This window comes from Thamnophis sirtalis, unplaced genomic scaffold (genome assembly GCF_051295495.1).
Source record: "Thamnophis sirtalis isolate CommonGarterSnake01/CBP01778 unplaced genomic scaffold, rThaSir2_p1.2 scaffold_11, whole genome shotgun sequence".
In the NCBI taxonomy this organism is placed as follows: domain Eukaryota; kingdom Metazoa; phylum Chordata; class Lepidosauria; order Squamata; family Natricidae; genus Thamnophis; species Thamnophis sirtalis.
Genome location: NW_028261391.1, coordinates 24,854,346 through 24,877,125, shown reverse-complemented (window position 1 = coordinate 24,877,125; position 22,780 = coordinate 24,854,346).

Here is a 22,780-nt window from a genome sequence, read left to right as displayed (position 1 = left end):
ACGGACCATTTAAAAAAAGTCCCAATTTTCTGGCTTCATGTTGAAAGCCCAGTGGATTTGCTTAAGAAATCCTAACCGGGGCAAGACAAAAGACACTCTGTCTAACCTCTCTCTCTCTGTCTCAGTAATTTCATTGAAGATATTAAAACTTTAAAGCAAGAAAACGGACCCCCCTGCCCCTATTACCTCATTTTATAAGAAAAAATGACCAAGTACCATAGAGCTCCAGGAAATGCTTGGCTAGACGGGCCACTAGTGTTACTTCCTGGATTTTCCAGAGGGGAGGGGCACGGAGGTTGGAGGTCGGCTCGTGTGGAAGAAAAAATGGTGGCAGAGTTTCTTTGAAAAATATTTCCCTGATTAATTTCACCATTTTAATTTGATCAGTTCTTTGTATTAACATCTATATCATTCTGGATTGACTTGTGCCTGCTGGTAAGTGAGCTGGGTTTTTTTTCTTTTATTTTTTTAATGTATTTTAAAATAATATTTTATTTATTGTGCATAGGATTTTTTATAATAGCTTTATTCTGTGTGGATTCTTCTTTTAAATTGTCTTAGACTATTTAAAAAAAGATTCTATCCAAAATACAAAATGCCAGCTGCAGTTATTCACTTAAGAACTGTGGCAAGAAAGGTGGTATAGTGAGCAAAGTTACAATGGCATTGAAAAAAGTGACTGATGACCATTTTTCACACTTAGCGACCATTTTCACAATTAGCGACCATTGCAGCATCCTCATGGTCACGCGATCAAAATTTTGATGCTTGGCAAGAGTTACAATTTATATTTGTAAATTGTAGTTATGTTGAAATAAAAAAAATTACAATACTATTTTTGCGTTATATGATAAATTTTGTTGCCCCGTATAAAATTTTTAATCAAGCCCCCCCCTCCCCAGCCCGGTCAAAGGTGTCCCTCTTTACCAATCTGAAAATCTGGTCACCTTAAACATGGCTCACTCTATTATCAGTCAAATGAAGATGGTTTATTTATTTATTTTACCTGATACTTCAGGTTCTGAAGTAAATATTGGCAATATAGCTATGGTGTTGCCCTCATAAGTCGATGCTCATTCAGCACTGAGTATGCTCCTTTGATTCACTATTAGTTTGTATGCACAAATCCCTACAGTTTTCATGGCAAGATTGCAGAAGCGGTGTGTCATTGCCTCCATCCTAGGACTGACAGAGAATGACAGATTGAAAGTCACCCAGCTGGTTTTGTACCCAGCTTACTAGCCTGATACTTTAACCACTAAAGTAATCTGGCTCTAGTCTAGCCTGTTTCCAACTTTAATTGCTATACCAAATTGCCTTTGTTTCCTGGATCTATTCCTTTCAGATAGTGATACTATAACTCTGGACATTCTGAGAGTTGCAGTTTCAACACTTCTAATGGTGCTCCAGATTGTGAAATGTTAGGTTAACCTAACCAGCTTGTCATTTTTCAAGGGAGTAGCACCTCCATTCTAATGAACTCTCATGAGTCAGTAAGAATTCACATTCCTTCAAACATGGTGGTTAGTCTTTAACTTAATGTATCTTATCATTTTAAGATAAGGAATAGCTACCAAATCATTTTCATAAGGAGAAAAAGTAAAGTTGCAATTTTTCTAACTTAAAGGTGTTATTCTACAGAAAGCATCTCCCAGAAGAATTTTTGCTATTTTTTTTGTTACAAACTCTGTGATTTTAGAAGTGTAGAAAGCTTTTAAAGCATTATTGTGTAAGAGAACAAAATTATATAACCATTGCAGAATGTAGGGTAAAAATGATAGGTAACATAACCTAAGCAGGCATCCTAGGAAATATGCCCAAGTTCAGTGACAGTAGCAAAGAATGAAAAAAAAATGAAAATATGAGAAAATATGAAAAATGAAAAAAGAAATCAAACATTTGAAATAAAAAATAATTAATTCAGAAAGGATTCCCAGACAGTTAGTATCAGAAACAAACTCTTGTGTCACTAATATGATGACACATGCACAATTGTGGCATACTGCAAATGACATCAGTATGTACTTGCATTCCATTATCTCAGGCACTTTTTAGGCATCAGATGCCTAATTTTTTTATTTACTGCAATTCCATGCTTAATAAACAAGGCATCAGATTTTAACATTTTATTCTGTTTTCAAAGGCTTCTGATGCAATTCTTTGAACTCTATCTGAAAGACTGGATCTTTTAGACATTAGATAAAAAGAAGTCCAGAAAATGTAGCCATATATCATCTATCAGCATCAGTTTTGTGTATTTCAGATAGTTGATCAAAATTTGGCTATGGAGATTCTCTATTATTCAGGTCATGGTTGTCCCAAAGGTGCTTTTCAAAAGGCAAGTAGACTTTCTTGTTTTTTCTTTAAAAACGTTTCACTTCTCATTCAAGAAGCTTCTTGGAGTCAGAACTGAAGAAGCTTCTTGAATGAGAAGCAAAACATTTTCAAGAAAAAAAAAACCCAAAAGCCCAGTTGCTTTTTGAAAAGCATCTTTGGATCAAAATTTGGATTTGTTTGTGCCTTTTGGGAGTTTGGGGAATGATTAAGCAATAAAATCTATTGCTAAAGTTTACAGACACTTAAAGCTCCTCAAAACGTATTTGAAATCAGGCATGTCCCTTGCCCATTTGTATATGCAGACCCTTTCAGTAGAGTCAGTGGTGGGATTCAAATAATTTAACAACCAGTTATCTGCCCTAATGACCAGCTGGATAGGAGGGGCTCAGTGGTCATGTGACTGGGTGGCCATGGCCAACTCAACGTCATTCATGTCAATGGCACTTCGCCTTAGCTGTTATAATGTAATAAGGGTTAACTGGAGAGACAGCTTCTGTAAGCAGGACAATAAAGATTAGCCTAGAAACAACACCAGAATATTTCCTTCCTAACGTCCTTACAGGATTAATCCTGTAAAGTGGGAAAAAAACAAAATGAGATTTCTTTCAACAACCAGTTCTCTGAACTTCTTAGAAAGTTAACAACCAGTTCTCCTGAATAGGTGCGAACTGGCTGAATCCCACCACTGAATAGATTGGGATTTGCACAGTTCTACTGGTATTTCATCTGGAAGAGTTTTTCAGCTACTTTTCATCAAAGAAACTTTGTATGTTTCATTGTCCATATATAAGAAAAGGGTGAGATGTAAGGAATGTCATTCTAATTGCAGGATAGAAAAAAGGCAAAATGAAATCCTTATTGCCATTAAAAAAAAACCATTGCTTTGAAGTGCTTTCTATTTGAAGGGGCTAAAGTGTGTGATTTTAATAGTTATTTCACAGCTATATTAATATTTTTCAACTTTGGTACACTTTAAGATCCCTGTGGTAAGCCACGTTTTGCTTAACCATATAATATTAAAACAATTTAGCATGGTACATATTGAATATTAGTGTGAGTCCTTGACTTGCGACCGGCTGCAAGTCCTCAACTTATGAATGACAGCTGGCTCCTACTGAGCTGTGCCTGATTGGCTAAGGCGTGGCTGGCAGAGCACAGGCTGTTTCCACCTTTCCTATTGGTCGCTCTGCTTGACAGCCCATGTATAAAAAGCTCTCAAGCAGGTGAGGTGCTGAATCTGTATATAGTTTTGCTGGTTGCCGTTCTGTTCAATAAAGAGCTGTTCTACTTACCTCACGCCTCATCAATTAGCTTAGTTTACAATACTGGCGACGAGGATGGGATACCTGAAGGTTTACTGCTACCGTGTTTACCTGAAAATACGACATGTCCTCATAATAGAGCCATGACACATTTTTCTGGTGGACAAAAATATAAGCCCCGCCCCTGCATATAAGCCCCCTGGACAACCCCCCACCTCCAGCCAGGCAGAACGCTGCTCACCACCTAGCAGTATCCCAATGGTGTGAAGCTGCGGGAACCTGGAGGGAGGCAAAGGTGATTGTGTTGCTTGGCGCCTTGGGGATACCGCTAGGTTGGTGAACAGTGCTGTGCCCAGCTGAAGAGGGGGGTTACCAGGCAGCTGCTCTCTTGCGAGCGGGCTCCCAAAGAGCCAGGCACAGCCTCATGAGTGCAACACAACAGCCGTGAAGGGACCGCACTCACGAGCAGCCATCTGGCAAACCCCTTTTCAGCTGGGCACAGTGCCATTCACTGTCCTAGGAGTATCACCAAGCAGCATGAGCGCCTGTTTGCCGCTGCTTGGCTCCCGCAGCTTGGTGCCTTCCAAATGCCAGTGAATGACAGCCGGCTCCTGCTGAGCCGTGCCTGATTGGCTAAGGCGTGCCTGGCAGAGCGCGGGCTGTTTCCACCTTCCCTATTGGTCACCCTGCTTGACAGCCCGTGTATAAATAGCTGTCAAGCAGGGTGAGGTGCTGAATCTGTATTCAGTTTTGCTGGTTGCCATTCTGTTCAATAAAGAGCTGTTCTATTTACCTCAGCCGTTCCACGCCTCATCAATTAGCTCAGTTTACAATAGTATACACAAAGACAAACAAAAAAATCAAACATATATGGATCAAATAATTTATGGACAAAAAAACATGCTGGCTGATGAATTCTGAGATTCTGAAAGTCCTCTTGGCAATCCATACATCTTAAAGTTGCCAAGTTTGAAAAACACTGAGTTACAGCATGCAGCAATGCTAAAACATTGGCTGTGATTTAAACATTATTTTATTTTTAATTTGACTTTCAAGTTCTGCTTTGCCTTTTCCTTCTTCCTGAGCTGCTTCAGTATCACCTTGGTCAAGACCAGGACACAAATAAAGATGAAGGCGGAGAACTGAAAATATTTTCATGGGAAGGATAATTTTCAGCAATGAATATTCTGACTCAACATTTTTGCATAAGGTGCAAAAATTAGGAATCACCTTAAAGCAAGGTGATTCCTAATTTAATCATAAAGCAGTATTCTTTTTAAATCAAAGATCACATTTGATCTTTGAATACATTTGCTAAAAGTGGAGCACCAAGACAAAAATGTTTTTTAAATAAAAAACCAATTTTAACTTTAAATTAATTAAAATTATATCAAAGCAATTAATTACAGTCTCCTGCAAGTAGTAACAAGAGCAGATGTAGCATTGCCATTTCTGATTGATATAATTTACAACCTACATTTTAACATAGGATTCATTCATCTGGGATTTCTGAAAGTGAGTTAATTATTAACTGTTAGAATTGTTTCTTCATTCTGTCTCCTTGCAAAGCCATCGTCTTGCTTCAAAATACAGGTCATTTCTTGCTGTTTTTTATTCCATGAAGAAACTTCTGAAGTTGCTGTATCTACATCTTCCTTTGCCAGTGTCTTCCTAAAGTTATGCTGCTATGTAAATATTTTTATGTTTTCTTTAGAAAAGTATGCCATTGCAGTTTTGATCATAAGAAACATATTATTATACTAGTAAATACAGCTTGCATTTCTGGCTGATGCTGAAATTGTTGTGTTCCTGAATCTAAATGTAAACTTTAAAAAAAAAAGAATATTTTGGGGAGAATTTCCATGCTTCTCTTTTATATCATTTGGTATGGTTTGTCCCCTACCCAAATCTCCTGGCTAAGTTTGTAAATGATCTTTCCTCCCCATCCAAACTGATCCAAGATTAAAAAGGGGAACTTCATCTATTCTTTCTGGTATAGGAATAGGCCCACAATTTCAAAAACCAATTTCGTTGCATTTATTTTGTACAATGAAAATAAAGGCTATACTATACAAGCATTAAGCTACAATATAGTGTTTTGCATTAAACTACAGTGTAGTGTAACTTCCAAGCAGCGCGATCCAGTTTGGTGGGGTGGTTAAGATTTCAGGCTAGAGATTGTAAATTCTCGTCTCACTTTAGGCATAAAGCCAGTTGAGTGGCCTTGGGTTAATCACTCACTCTCAGCCCTTGGAATGAGGCAATGCAAAATACGTTGGTGATGAAAGTCTGTAGAGATTCTCAGTCATCCAGATTGGTGGTGGTGATGGTTTGTTCACTGAGCTTGCTGTTTAGCTTCAGAACAGTTTCATCACTAGGCTAGGTGACATCCTCAGTGGGACTTCGGTTGAAATGTCTTGTTTCAGTTCTTCACCAAGCATGATGGTTCAGCTGAAGTCCCACAGAGGATGTCATCTAGCCCTGGTGGCAAAACATTCAGAAGCTGCAAAGAAAGTTCAGTGAACAAACCACTACCAACATCCACCACTCGAGCTACAAAGATTTCTGTCATTTCTAATGGCAAAATATTTCTGAAATGCTGCCAAAAACTTATCTATCTCTCCACATTTGCATCTATTCTTATAAATTAGCATGCACAAATTTAATGCCACAGTGGTGTAGTGGTTAGAATCCCGTATTGCAGACTAACTCTGCTGACTGTCAGGGGTTCCCAATCCTCATCAGCTCAAAGTTGACTCAGCCTTCCATCCTTCTGAAGTCAGTAAAATGAGGACCCAGATTATTGGGGGAAATATGCTGACTCTGTAAGCTGCTTAGAAAGGGATCTAAAGCATTGCAAAGTGATACATACATACATACATACATACATACATACATACATACATACATACATACATACATTCCCTCTCTCTCTCTCTCTCTCTCTCTCTCTCTCTCTCTCTCTCTCTCTCTCTCTCTCTCAGGGTCCATTTTTAATCTACCTTTTTTCTTTTCTAGCAATGCATTTATAAAATGAAAAAAATGAAAGTGTCCTATGAGCTGAGTTAAATTTTGAGAATGTTGTGGAACCATGCAATTTTCTTTGCAACAGTGCAGAACTAGTTTATTGTGACTTTTTATTATTTGTTTCCCAATCTAGTGACCTGCCATGCTATTCCCTGGAAGACTCCCATCCAAGTATTAATCTGGTCCAACTCCAGTTAGTTTTTTATCCCAGACAAGGCCAGCAAGGTGCTGCCACCTAATGGCTTTTACATCTTTCTATAACTGCCTCTGTGAATCCACTCTTGTGTTTTTTGACAAGCAGAAAATAATTTGCAGATTTTTCCATGAATGGTTATTGTCACCAAATTCTGATAGTCACTTTAAAATAATATGAGGCATAGATGCACTGACACATTTTCCACTGTGCAATGGAAGTTTTAAGTTAACCCCTATAGCTGCCTGTAAGTACAGTGACTCATGCATGCAACAAAAGAAATCATTTCTTCTCATCAGGATTCTGAAGATTAGTTTAAATGCATTTTGTAAAAATAGAAACTTCAAATCATAAAATCAAGGAGATTAATCACTTTATGCCTCCACTCCTAGTGCTTTTGTGTAATGAGCTTTGATGTCTATTACCATCAAAATTAATGGTCTCTTAAAAATAAAAACAATGGAATAATTAACTATTAATTTGAATCTCAAATAGCAACTTTGTATTTCTATTTGGTTCTCCATCATGTGGTGATTACTGCCTAAATATTTACATGATAGGATTAGCTAGTCATTGGAAGTGAGTGTCTTTTTTATTGCTTATTTTTAGATGTTAGTCTTTGCTTCTTCTACATGAAGGGCTATGTAATAGGCTGGTGTTTGAATTTCTAGCTAAATGAAGTTATATTCTGATTGACAACATGTAAAACATAGTAAAGTGGAATTCCTAAATTGGAGGATAATTTATCTAAAGTAATTGTCTAGTTAGAGCTCTATTATGGTAATCATCACTGATTCTGAAGGAATTCCTTTGATCTGTTTGTGTGTATATACATATATATATATATATATATATATATATATATATATATATATATATATATATATATATATATATATATATATATATATATATATATATATATATATATATATATATATATATATATATATATATATATATATATATATACACACATATATGATTTTGTCTTACAGTATGTGGAGGTTTGAAAGCCATGTGCAAACTCCAGAGTCAGTCGCGGAATGTAAAGGGTGCAAGGATTCATACCAGCGAGTCTTTAGTGGTTTGGAGATATATAAATAGAATAGATAAATTTTGGAGCACTGGTGAAATTTTAATGGGGAAATAGCAGAGTTGGAAAGGACCTTGGAGGTCTTCTAGTCCAACCCACTGCTCAGGCAGCAAAACCCTATATCATTTCAGACAAACCATTGTCCAATCTCTTCTTAAAAACTTCCAGTGTTGGAGCACCCACAAATTCTGGAGGCAAGTCATTATATTGATTGATTCTTTTAACTGTCAGAAATGTTCTCCTTCGTTCTAGGTTGGTTCTCTCCTTGGTTAGTTTCCACCCATTGCTTCTTGTCCTTCCTTGAGATGGTTTGGGGAATAGGTTGACCTCTCTCTTCTTTGTAGCAGCCCCATGTATATTAGAACACTGCTATCATGTCACCCCCAGTCTTTAAAATAGACATACCCAATTCCAGCTACTGTTCTTTATATGTTTTAGTCCCTAGTCACCTAATCATCTTTGTTGCTCTTCTCTGTATTTATTTCTAGAATATCAACATCTTTTTTACATTGTGGTGACCAAAACTGGATGCTGTATTCCAAGTGTGATCTTACCAAGGCATTATAAAGTGGTATCAACATTTCATGTGATCTTGATTTTTTCTCTCTACTAATGCAGCCTAGGACTGTGTTAGCTTTTTTGGCAGCTGCAGCACACTACTGGATCATATTTTAGTGATTCTCCACTAGGGCTCCAAGATCTCTTTTGCAGTTATTGTTGAGCTAAGTACCTGTGGTTTTGATTTTTCTTGCCTAAATGTAGAATGTGGCCCCATAGAAATGGAAGGAGCTACCTGGATCACATTCCAACCTCCTTCCTGAAGTTAGATATTGCTGTCTTTGCTAATCTGGTTTATTATTATTATTATTAGGGTTAGGGTTAGGGTTAGGGTTATTGTTATTATTATTGTTGTTGTTGTTGTTGTTGTTATACAATTGTATCACAGCGGCCAGTTGTTTTGCCGGATTTGGCATTGGTTACTAGTCGGGCCCCACCCAGGGGCCTAGGATGTCGTAACATATTTTCGTAATATGCATGCAGATCCAAGCAGTGCGGCTTTTTGCATTTGACTGATGGTGATTTTGTCAATTTTTAACTGTTTTAAATATAATTCCGGTGCTTTTGGAATAGCACCCAGTGTGCCAATTACTACTGGAATTACCACTGCTGGTTTGTGCCATAGTCATTGAATTTCGATTTTTAAGTCCTGGCATTTTGCGATTTTTTCATGTTCCTTCTCGGCGACTCTGCTATCACCTGGTATTGCGATGTCTATTATTGTGACCCTATTTTTCTCAACCACTGTGATGTCTGGTGTATTATGCGCCAGTATTTTTTCCGTTTGTATACGGAAATCCCACAAGATCTTGACCATCTGGACTTCCGGGGGGTGTGGCCTGTTGCCGAGGAGGGCTCCACCGAGCTCCTCAGAGATCTGGTCTGTATATCTAAATAAGATCATAGATAGCACCCCTTTTTGGCTAAGAAAGGGGCAGGGAGGATAGCCCCGTAGGTTAGGATCTAATCGTAAGCCACAGCCTTTTTTCTTTTATGGCTGTGGAAAGAGATTAGATCCGGCCGAAGCGGAGCTTTTATCTCCAGCCATTTCTTCTCAGCTGCCTTTTTTTTTTTGGCAGCCCCAGACAGGCTAGCCCCCCCCAGGACAAGACAAAGTTTTTTCAAGCTAGAATTGATACGGGCGGGTCCCACCCCTGTGAGATTTATGTTTTTATTACTATCGTAAATACCAGCACCATTCGTCTTAGAGACTTCTTTGTCTAAATAGACCTCAAAATGGCGATTTCTCTCCGTGGATGATTGATGTACTTAGCCGGTGTTATCTTCCTGCAGACTGCTCCTTAACAAAATAAATCTTTCTTCTTTGGAAATAGAGGGGAGCGAAGCTCTGCTTACTTGCTTATTTATTATGCCACCCAAGTCAAGGAAGCGTCTTGCTACAAAAGAATTTAAAGAATCTTCATTGGAAACACAGCCTTTGTCTCCTGTGCCTTCTGCTGGGGAACTTTTAACACAGGAATATCTCCTTAAAATGCTTAACGCTTTTAAGAAAGAAATCAGGGAATTTGTATTGGAATTATATGATGATTTAAAATCTAAAGTTAATCAAATGAAGGCGAATACGTTTGCAGCTGTGTCTGCCCTGTCAGATTATTCTGCTGAAATAGAGAACAAATTGGAAAGTCTGGAGAAGGCTAACTTTAATTTGACTACCAATATTGAAATTTTACAACAGAAAATTAGAGACAATGAGAAACAGCTTATGATGATAAATTTTAATAGGAAGGCATCTGCGATAAGGGTCAGAGGATTCCGTCAAAAGGAGCAAGAGAATTTAAAACAGACCTTTGCTGAAGCCTTCAGCCATGCGCTGGGAAGCCCGGGACTTAACTTTGATTGGCAGATTCGGAAAATCTATCGCCAGAACTCATTGATAGCGGAACAGCGACAGCTCCCGAGGGACATAATTATACATTTCTCTACAAAAGAATCTAGAAATGCAATTGTGCAAAAATTTCATAATAACAGTCTCCGAGTTGACGGCCAATACCTGATTGTTTTTAAAGATATTCCTTCTCAGATGCTGAAAGCAAGAAGGGACTACGCCTTTTTAACTAAGGAGCTTAGGAGCCAACAGATTCGATACAGATGGGAGGCCCCTGCCGGTATCACGGTTACATTTGAGAATCAAAGATTTCGTCTTAACTCTGTTTCGGAGGCTCAAGATTTCTACTGTAGGATTCTGAAGGCGGGACTTCCTGACGCGTTTGGAAGAGTGGAGAGACAAGCGGAAGGAGAAGCCGAGCGGTTGGCCATGTGGTTGCAAGATGGAGGGGGTAGCCCCTCCTCCCTCGGAGAAGTAGAAAAACGGAGATCGAAAATTTAGACATTTCAAAATGCTTGAGGACTGAATGGGGGTTTGAGACCTCTCCCCGGTAGAAAAAGCGGACTAATTTTTATCAGAAGGGAAAGCTGGGTGAAACTACTTTGAGCTAGATTTTAAATTAACGTTAGCATAAATTTGATAGTGGTAAACATCAGATAAGTAAGGGATGAGGGTAAAATTGACGTTGTTTAAAGCTTATCAGAATAGAAAGCCGGTTGGGATTATCTTAAGATAAGTGTAAAAAGAATGCGGAATGATTTAGGGTGTTTAAACTTTGTTAGAAGGGAATACTTTAAAATAGAAGGATAACTGATTCTTGCTGAAAGTATTATTTTATAAATTGCTCTGAATTACATTTTAAACAAATGCTAGTATAAATTTGATAGTGGTAAATATCAGACAAGTAAGGGATGAGGGTAAAATGCATGTGGAATGAACTACGTTATTTGTGGTAAACATCAGACAAGCAAGGGATGAGGGTAAAACTTATGTTGTTTAAAGCTTATTAGAACAGAAAGTCGGTTGGGATTATTTTAAGGTAATGTGTAAAAAGAATGCTGAATGATTTATGTTGTTTAAACTTTGTTAGAAGGGACTATTTTAAAATAGAAGGTTAACTGACTTTTGCTGAAAGTATTATTCGAATATGTGGAATGACCCATGCTATTTAACTTTTACTTGAAGGGAAAAATATCAGACAAGTAAGGGAAAAGGGTAAAATGCATGTGGAATGAATTACGTTATTTAAATCCTATTAGAAGAGGAAGTTGGTTGGAATTATCTTAAGATAGAAATTGATTTCTGTGTAAAGTAATATTTGATTTACGCTGCTTTAAAGAAAGATGATTCATGCTGTGTAAATTTTACTAGAAGGGAAAGTTTGATTACTTGTCTGTAAAGTTATATTTGAATATATGGTATGAACCACGCTGCTTAAATTTTATCGGAAGGGATCATGAGGTTAAGGAAGAGGAACGGGAGAACCTACAGAAGGTTGGGGTAAATAGCAAAGAAGTAAGAGACGAGAATAAAATATAGATAGAATGATTTATACTATTTAAACATAGATAAAGATGGGGGGCTGAGATCAACACAAAGAGTGGTTTCTTTTTTTTTCCTTTTTTTTTCTTTTTTCTTTTCCTTTTCTTTTTTCTTTTTCCCCCTTTTTTTTTTCTTTCTCTGTTTTTTCTCTGTTTTTTTTTCTTTTGATATATTACTTTTATTTTTTAATCCATATGTACACAAGATATTTTAGACAGAAGGTAGCGCCAGGTGTGGGCCCTGGGAAGTCGGGAGGATTAGGGATGGGGATTTGTGGGGGGTGGGGTGGGGGGGTGTTAACATAGCCTTAAAAAGAACAAGAATGTATTTATATACGGTGGGTTTTTTTTTTCTTTTTTTTATTTCTTTTTTTTTTCCTTGGTTCATTTTACCTTTATCAGATCAAACAACACTCGAATAAAGGCATACACCAAGGAGGGAGGTAGAGGGAAGGAAGAGGGAGGAGTAAGGAAGGAGTAGGGGGAATGTAAGGAGTAAGGGGAATGTAAGGAGGGTGTCTGGGGAGTAAGGGGAGAAGGAAGGTTTGAGGGGAAAGGGAAGTAGGAGGGGAGTGTTAGAGGGAGAAAGGAAAGTTGGAGGGGGTAGATGGGGTGTATGGAGGATGGAAGGGTTAGGTGGGGTTGTGAATGATGAGTTGTGTTTCCTTTTTATCCGTTCGTTTTATTCCCTTTTTCTTTCTTTTTTTCTTTTCGTATAGTGAATACCCTGTATATAAATGATTGCAAATGGAATGTGAAAATTGAATAAAATATATTTAAAAAAAAAAAAAAAAAAAAAGATCTTGACCATCTGATTTTCGGTGACTTTTTCAGGCTGATGTTCCCACCAGTTTGTTGCTATTTTAATATTATAATTTTTGCACAAATTCCAATGGATCATTTGTGCTACTGAATTGTGCCGCAATTTATAATCAGTCTGCGCAATTTTTTTACAGCAGCTGAGTATGTGATCAACAGTTTCATCAGCTTCTTTGCAAAGTCTGCATTTGGCATCATCAGAGGATTTTTCAATTTTGGCCTTAATGGCATTTGTGCCGATAGCTTGTTCTTGCGCAGCCAGGATTAGTGACTCTGTTTCTTTCTTTAATATACCTGTTGTTAACCATAACCAAGTTTGTTCACTGTCCACTTCATCTTTTATTTTTTCCAGAAATTGGCCATGCAGTGCTTTGTTCTGCCAACTCTCCATTCTTGATTTTATCACATCTTTTCTGTATTCTTGTTTTGTCTCTTGGGCCTTCAGTAGATTTTTGTTCTTTACTTCGATTAATAGATGTTCTTGACTTTCTTTTAAATAATCAGCCAGTGCATGTTTTTCTTCTTCAACTGTTTGCTTCACTTATAATCCTCTGCCACCTGATTTTCGTGGCAGGTACAGTCTATCAGTATCACCACGTGGATGTAAACTGTAATGCATTGTCATTAGTTTCCTGGTTTTTCGGTCCAAAATGTCCAAATCAGTTTGTGTCCAGTTAACTATACCAGCTGTGTATGTTATAACTGGTATTGCCCAGGTATTTATGGCCTTGATTGTATTTCCACCATTCAATTTAGATTTCAAAATTTTCCTAACTCTGTTGGTGTACTCTTGCCTGACAATAGTTTTTACTTCTCCATGCTTGATGTTATCCAACTGCAGAATACCTAAGTATTTGTAGGCTTCATTTTCATTGCATTTAATTAGTTGGCCATTGGGCATTTCAATTCCCTTGAGGTGTTCCTTTAGTTGCATCTTTCTGAATCAAGTATGTTTTTCCAGTTGTCAACCATTCATCAATTTGGCCCTTTTGTAAAATTTCATTCAGTTGCCTGGCCAATATTGCATGTAAACTGGTCAGATATTTGAGCCAGAAACCACGTAATTGGTCCTTTGCAGGTGATGTCCAATTCTTTACCTTTTTTATTCGATTTTTGACCATCTCAGTTGTTATTTCTAATACTTGCATTTGTTTGTTGCCAATGCTTTTCTCAAAGTCATGTATCCACTTTGCTTCCTTGTTGTAGTCCTTTGCATTTTCCCACAATTCTTTCCAGAATTCAACTGTGGCCTGCTTTTCTGGTTTTTCACTTTTGGTGTCACCATTCACATTAAGACTTTGATAAAAACGCCGTTGGTTGGATCGAAATTGCTGATTTTGTTTATATTAGATGATTTGTGCCTCATATCTTTCAATTTTTATAGCTGTTGCTGTTATCTGCTGTTTTACAATCTCTACAGCTTCATTGATGTTTCTTGTATCCAATCTATATCTTCTGATTAGCCGATCTATGATTTTGTTGTTTTTAAGCCGTTGCTCATGCATGTTCTTTAAGTTACTAACATCTGCCCTTAATTTTTTGACTTTTTGTTCTAATCGGATTTTCCACTTTGGCTTTGATGCTTTTTCTGTTGTGTGACTAGGTACTTTGATTTTAATGCCTAGTTCATTAGTGACTATTACAGCTGCACTGTACATTAACTGGTTCGTTTCCAAGATCCCGATTCAATTGTTGAAAACACTGCATTAACCATTTTCATGATAGGGGCCAAAATTTTCTTAGGCACAGTTTTTAGTGATGGTAAACGTTGCCTTTCCTCATTAAGCAGAAAATGTTCCATGATCTTATTCTTCAATTCTTTTTGTTTTTGAGTTAGTTCATCAGTTGGTTCAATGATAACTGGTTCTAGTGGTGGTGATGTTATTACCTCCCCAAGAGCTTCTTCTGGGAGTTCTACTATAATGTCTTTAGTTGTGTCTTGAATATCAGTTATTTCCGCTTGTGATATTGTTTTTTGGGTTTTGCAATTTGCCTGAATTTCCTCAAGTTCAACTTCACTAAACACTTTATTCCATATAATAAATCGCCTTTGATCTGCCAGTCATTGTTCACTAACATTTGAATCTGGATATTGTTCTTTCCATAATTCATACATTTGCTTTAAATAACCTCTTTTTTCTGGCTCTGAGTTGTAGTAACAGGCCATTATGGCACGGTTTTCATCTGCACTATATTTTTGTTGTTTTGTTGGCTGGTCCACTTGTAGCCCACTTGTCGATGGATGTCCAGGGACCCCAACATCCGCCACATTGTTAACCCGTGCGATGACCGATGCGGTATAAAATTTTTATTCGTTTCTTTCACCATATTGTATGGGTTGGCGGGGTTTTTTTATGGGGCCAGTTGCCAACTTGACCCCAACCCTCCTCCTTTCTCATCCGGGCTTGGGACCGGCAATGGCGGAGTTTTTGTTGTTGTTGTTGTTGTTGTTGTTGTTGTTGTTATTATTATTATTATTATTATTATTATTATTATTATTATTATTATTATCATCTTCTAAGTGTTAATGTCTAAGGTTTGTACATAGGATCAGATAATACCTTTAGTAGCCTTGGATACAATTCACCTTTATATGCATTAAAAAACAGATATATTTTTTTTAAAAATGAGATACTTTCATGGAGTTGATAGTTACAGTGCTTAAGGTAATCATTTTTCTCATAACCTAACTGAGGTTTTCCAATGCAATGCAAATAATTGGATCACAAATTTCAGAACCACCCACCATTCTAGTTATGACATCACCGTTTGTTGTCTTCAGGGCAAAAAAAGATTGTTCACATCATGTTAATGTGATCTGCGAACATGACAGCTAATGCAGCAGCAGAAGTAATTCTTATGCTACCCAATTATTATCCTTTAAGATAATTTTCTTGATTACGGTAAAGTAATTAAAAGCAGAGACAGGTAATGTGCAGAGGAAGTAAGGATCATCGTCTGCATTTTTATGAAGTTAAATTAAGAAGTTGGAATAGTACTGTTAAAGTTTTATTAACTTTATAAATTAGTTATTCAAGAGAAAATCAAAGAAAATTCATAATCTAACACAACATTCTTTATTAATACATGTTTGGATTTTAAATCTGTAGGAAATTTAAAACTGAACAGTTTTATTCTCAGTAAGAACAACAGTAGCAACCAGTTTCCCTTTGTTCTTCCAAAGATAATAGCACCAATAGCTTGAGTCAGCATTGCCATTATAGGCGTTGAAAATATTGGCTGTAAATTTGAATGGTGTGATAAAATGCTTCTGGAAGACATCAACTAAGAAGTCTCTAGCCCCATGATGACTTTTATGTTTAGATCAGACACTACCAGTATCTCATTCACCCAACAGAATGGACTTCAACTCCCACCAAGCAGAGTCAGTGGGAAAGATTACATTAGGAAAGTAACATTTTGCATCAAGACTCATAAAAATAGGAAAAGAGAGAGTGACTTATACTGAATGGATTATTTAACTCTTAAAAGTTAAACGTTATTTAACTTTTGCCTCCCTGTCACCCTAATCCTAACTCCAATTTAAAATTTGGCAATTTCCCCAAAGTTGTGGTTTCACTAAAATTCCCTCCAACTGCTCCATACCTATTATTTTAATGTGACATAAATACTTAGGGAGGGGGGACCATTTTAATTATATCATTGTTACCCAAAAGAAAGACAATGCTGATATTAAAATGTCTGAGAAAGGAAGTACAGACGAAAAAATTGTAAACATCAACAAAAATTCTGTGTAGTGCCCAGGTTTTTATCTTGTAATCTTAGTTTGGTTCCCATTGAAGTCAATCCCAGGAATTTCCCCCAATAAATGCACACACATGATAAAAGTGAATATCCGTATATGAATATGGCAGAACAAATAAATAGATATTGTTTGCATTGGTATCTTTTGATTAATTACTAGCTATAACATAAACCATTTATAAATTGCATCGATTGCACAGTCTGCGGAGACCAAGTATTTCTTCCTTTCGCACAAAAATGCACCTTCGCCCAATACACAAGGACACATTACACATATTTCCTTCCTTCTTTCCAGTAGAATTACCTAAAATATATAAGGAAAGGAAAACCAGGTGAAGGTTTTTTGAGACTCTCATGAAGATAAAGAAAAAAGTAGCTGTTTTAGGAAGCGAAGAAGAAGGGAAGAAGCCAGAAGCTTCTCCAGTGATGATCAAAAAACCAAGAGCATGACTGCAACCACATGGTTGAAACCCTGCCTTTTTATATGTGTCACATCCACAATGCAGGTAGAATTTAATCATATGGTTGTGACCATCACTTTGAGGGTTTTTCCCCCACACCACTGCCAATGCCCAAAGAGAAGCCCTTTTTTGGTGGGGTCTATGACAATTTGCCACAGTTAACTAGCCTTAGCTAACTTGCTGCAGAACAACTTGCCACGGCCACCTTGCCACAGGACAACTTGCTGCAGGACATGAATTACATTAATTAAAAGAAATGGTTGAATAGAATCATTAAAGAAATTATGCAAAAGGAGGAACTGAATAAAATGTGAATGGTTAAAATTAAAATACTTTTTATTTATTTTAAATAATTCAATACAATTGTTACATTGTCCCACATTGAATTGTCCTGTGGTGAGTTGGCCATGGTGAGTTGTCCCTCAGAGAGTTGGCTGTGATGAGTTGGCTGCAACAGGTTGGCCATGGCAAGTTGGCCATGGTGAGTTGGCCACAGCAAGTTGGCTGTGGCAAGTTGTCCCATTCCCCTCTTGGAGTTGCTAGAAGGATTAGAATTCATAAAGCAAGCAAGGTCCAACAAAACAACCTTCAAGCTAATCTTCACAGCAAGCCATACTTTTGGCAGATCCAATAACCTGAAGTTGCCATATTTCCTTTTTTCCCAGTAGAGCAATGACTGTACATTCAAAGGCAGAATATTTACAAACATTCCATGAATATATTGTAGTAATATCATAAATAACCTCCCACCACCACTCAACTAAGACAATTTTATTGACATTCTGCCCTTCTTTAAGATATATTTTGAAAGCAAAATCTGTTATTGAGGAAGTTGTAGGTATTGACATTGAGTTTCTAAATCATTCGAAGTATCTTCAATATACTTCTGAGCTGTATCCTTTAATAATATTGAAGAATGTCAGTTTGGTTTTAATAATAAAAAGAAATCATGGCATCTTTATTAATGGATACACTTCTAAGCTACCTGCTTCATACAACACCAACTAAACGATGCTGTGTTAATTTTTCATAATTTTCAAATATTATTTTAATCATTTTTATAATTTTTAATTATACCTTTATTTGGTGAAAACATTTTTTGAAAGCAGAATATGAAGATACATATGGATTGGATCTCTTTTACTCTAGCAGATTCAAATACAATAACTAGGCAGGATGTTGAACATCTGATTTGTTTCAGTGGGAAAGTGTGCAGTTACATACTTTATTAAGTGATCTGGAGCTATGGTGGGGCAGTGGTTAGAATGTCATATTGCAGGCTAACTCTGCTCACAGCCTGGAGTTCAATTCTGACTGGCTCATGATTGACTCAGCCTTTACAAGGTCGGCAAAAGGACCCAGATTGTTGGGGACAATATGCTGACATTGTAAACTGCTCAGAGACTTCTGTAAAGCACTGTGGAGTAGTATAAATTTAATTGCTATTGCTATCTCTTACAACTCTTTTTCATAGCAAAAATATCACATATACTTTACAAAGAAGCTACTGCAATTCATGAACTGCCTATATGGCAGTAGGATTGCATGTATTTTGTTAACACAAAATTTTATTCTGGTAACCAACAAATATTAGTTAGACCATTATTGATACTTAGCAAAATTATTTTGTATTGAAATGAAAAATGGCATTTGAGACTAAAACTATCTTGCAGTGGTCACTTAGAACTTAATTTTTAATACTGTAGCTATATAAAGGTACAAACAGAGTGAATGAACAAATCCAACTTGATTTAACTTAATTTGCCACCAATCATGTTCATCATAGGCAGGGAAATAATTTATGCAGGTTTTAGGATTCAGTGAGCAGAGGCCCAGAGAGGCTTGGATTTAATACAAAATTAAAATGGCTTTTATACCAGTTTATACAATATTTCCCTCATGGGTATATACTCTGTTCTCTCGGGATAATATTCCATGCATATGAAGAAGTGGACTGTAATTCATGAAAGTTTATACCATAAAAATATGATTACTTTTTAATATGCCATAAGGATTCTTAAAGCATCATTTCATATTTTTATATATTTTTTTCTGAAAGCAGCTCCCTATTACTTTTTTCTATTTCATGAAATAGCCATGAGTTTTTGACATGGGTCTAGCTAGGCTTATAGAGTCATTAAATGTGGTGGAGAGTGGGAACTGAGGGTCACATTTGGCCTTTGAGAGATCCATACTCCAAAACATCACAGGTTTGGCAGGGCAATAAATTAAACATGACTCAATTTAGAAATCTCTGCCCGGTTGCTGTGGGCGTGGCCATGGTAGGCGTGGCCTAGTCAGCTTCCTGCACCACAGTGGGAGAGGGCGCTTTCGTCTTCCCCAGGCTCTGGAGGCTTTCCTTGAGCCTCTGGGAAGGCAAAAACTGCCTCCCCGGGCTCCAGAGGCCCTCCAATGACCAAAAATGGGCCTGCATCCTGCCTTTTGGAACTTCTGGGAGACCCGTTTTTCTCCTCCCTGAACTTCCGTGCAGGCCCTGCACCTTGCCTTGCATCCAAAATGGGACGTGTGGTGATTCCTGGGAGGGGAGGGGTGGGAGGGCATGGTGGCAGGGACCAGCCAGGGGTGGGATTTGGAGGTTCTCCAAACCGGCCATAATGTTAGCTACTGGTTCTCCCGAACCCATAGCAGCCTACCTCTGGTTTTGACCTCTCTCCTCTGAACTTCAAGTTATCCTTCAACTTCAGCTGAAACTGGCAATGGAGGAAGGAGGAGAACCACTGTGACACAGTGTCTCCAATTCCCAACCCCCCACCCCCAAAAGCTAATCCACAAGGATTGGTGGTACCAAAGCCACTGAGAAGTACAGGAAGGCCAGAATGGCTGCAGCATTCCTATCACAAGACCTCCAAAGGGCATCAATGAGTGTGGCCAAGCAATCTGAAACTAGACTGAAAAGGCTCCAGGGAATCCATTCGGATCTTTTGCTTCTGTGTCCCAACCATTGTGTAAACAACGTTCCCTAAAAAAAAAAGGAAAATTGAAAACTGAATGAAAACTTTCTAAAACTCTTGAGAATGTCTAAGAACAGCCTTTTGAGAAAAGGGTGTATTTCTGCCTTCTTGAGAGCAAGTGGTATCACCAGCTCCTGAAAAAAAGCCATTAATCATGGCTTGAAACCAACCATATGCCACATCCTAGGAGAACCAGGAGAAGTGTGGACCAGTAACAGGTGGTCCATCATCATCCCAAAGAATCTGTCCACATCTTTGAGAGCAACTGGGCCAAACTCATCCCAGAAAACAAGGCTCTGAAGAATCTCCCTCCCAAAGGGTCTGCTCAGCCAGGAGTTCCCCTCCAAGCAAAATCAATCAATCCCATCTGACAGATGCTAGGAATATTCCTCACAGTGATTCTGCAAGGGCTTCCTTGGCTCCTTCTTACCCAGGAGGGATCTAGTTACTGGCAACAGGGTCACTGCTCAGCTACCTGCAGATGCAATAAAGGCAGAAAAGTAATTATGCTTCACCATCCTTACTACCACAAGGTAGGTCATGAAAAAGGTTCTTATCTGTGCTTGGTTGGCCACAGCTTTCCCCTGGAGGTGCTCTTTGTATCTCTATAACTGAACTTACTTTTGAACACAGCCAGGATTGATGTTTCTGTTAAAATAGGGAGGTTTTGGAAAGCTGAATTGGGATAGGCAGACTGAGACGATAACTCAAATGGTGAAGTGAAGAGTTTCTTTTTTCTTAATCTTGGGGGAACAAAAATCATACTGAAATATCAATAATGAGACCTTATGACATTCAGCCATAAAAATTGGCTTAATTACTCGATCAATAGGGAGCCATGCATTAGCTCTATCAAAAAATCCATTTCTTTCTCAGCATTCCATGGAGGAAAATCTTTCATTTAAAATAGTATTTCAAGTGTTTTTATTTCCCCCTCCCCCTAATGTTAAAATATTTATAACATCCAATTCCTCTTCTCAGCCTACTACATTTCTGAGTGTTACCGGGTGGCGTTTGCTGATTCTAGTCTTGCTGAATGAATTCCCTTTACATCTGATTCTGAACAACATTCCTTCTATGGATCTTGCAATCCATATTATCATTAGCAGGACAGAGCTCTGCATGTGTTTCCTTTAATAGTTTCTCCCAGTTCCCCTCTCCACCTACAGGACAATTAATTCAGGTGAAATATACATTTGAATTACAAGCCTGAAGCTCCAGAAGATTAAAAATGGAAAAAAAGGAAAGGGAGAAGCAGAACACCTCACAGATTGCTATAATTCTGGTGGTAACATTCCATTTGATTAATATAGCCTTGTTGCTAGGCAAAAATAAAAACGGATGCTGAAGTTATCTGGGGTCATAGTCAGATGTATAATTAATAGTTCTCTCCCCCCCTTGCTCTTCCCTAAACTAAAAATAGAATCTCTTTAATTGTTTTAAAAGGAGATTATTATGAATTAATTATGGCATATTTTTTGTCACAATTAATTGGAAGACTTATACTGGGCTAATGCAATATACCTCGCATGTTTAAAATGTAATATTCTCCCAAAAATACAAATCATTTTTAAAAAAGTTCTGTTGGAACAACTTTTCATAGTGACTATGCAATTTACACTGTGAAAAGTGTGTTAGGCAAAATGTGCTGTACATGTTTGCAACCTAAACTGTACATTTACACTTTCCTATGAAGATATGCAAAGCTTCTAGATGAGATTCTAAGTGAAGCTTTTGTCTCCTCATTGCGTCCTTGCACAGTTTTTTAAAAGGGCCAAACTATGATTGTTGTGATTGCTCAAAGTCGCTTCTGTTGAGATGGATCACTGTACAAATTAATAAATAATGAATAAATGATGTTTTTTTATTTTTAACTCTCCTGTGTTTACCATACTTTCCCCCCCTTTTTAAGCTATCACTCAATTTTATAAAATAAAATTGCAGAAGAAAAGAAGTGTGCAATATATTGCCATGCTAAAACATTGAGTTAAGACGATCTAACTAGAGAATATCTGTTACTCCACAACCAACTCATTGTAATCTGTCTCTAGCTAACTATCATTTATCTAGACTCTGAAATTCACATATTCAACCTTCCAGCCATTTCAAATAGGTAAATAATTTCTAAAGGTAATGCTGGGTGAGTTTATGGATCCCATCACCTATCTGGGGATGTTGTAAGCACTGCATTACCAATCCACACACAAGGACGCACAAGCCAAAAATGATCAAAGATGTCAAAAACTAGGTATGCTTCAGAGGTGATATTCTGCCAGTTCACCCTGGTTTATTAACACAGAGGTCATGATTTTTCATATTCTCCTGGAAAGCATATGGATAAGAGGAAAGGAAATCTGATAGGTTGAAATATTTAAATGCCTATCACAAATGATGAATTTTGTTTTAATTCTGCAAAGGTGTTTGCAGAACGCCTAGGACTTTGAGCACAGATTAAGACATTTTCTCCAAGAACACACCAGTAATTTGGATTTGGTATTGCCAGAGCTCTGATTTGTATACAAGACTGTCCTATACCATTGTCTGAGAGTTTCCCATTTCATTTTTGAATATGGGATAGCTAATGGATTTGTATATTCAATAAAATTAAGGTAAATAAAGCAGAGTGTGCTTTAGTCTGGCAAGATTCCTATCTATAAGTGAGCAATATATAAACAAACCTCTCTGAACAGTCTATTGTCTTGTTTCTGGTTCCTTTCGCCTGACAGGAAAAGACTGCTGTTCCATGCCAATTGGAGTCAGGTGATTTAGCTGAGTGGGCCATGCAAATATACAGTATAGAGACTATTAGAGAATATTCCTCCAATAAGTCTTTGGTTTGGATATATAAAGCTCTTCCAAAGAGGGGAGAGGGCATCCAATGATCCTCTGGACAATGATGTTAA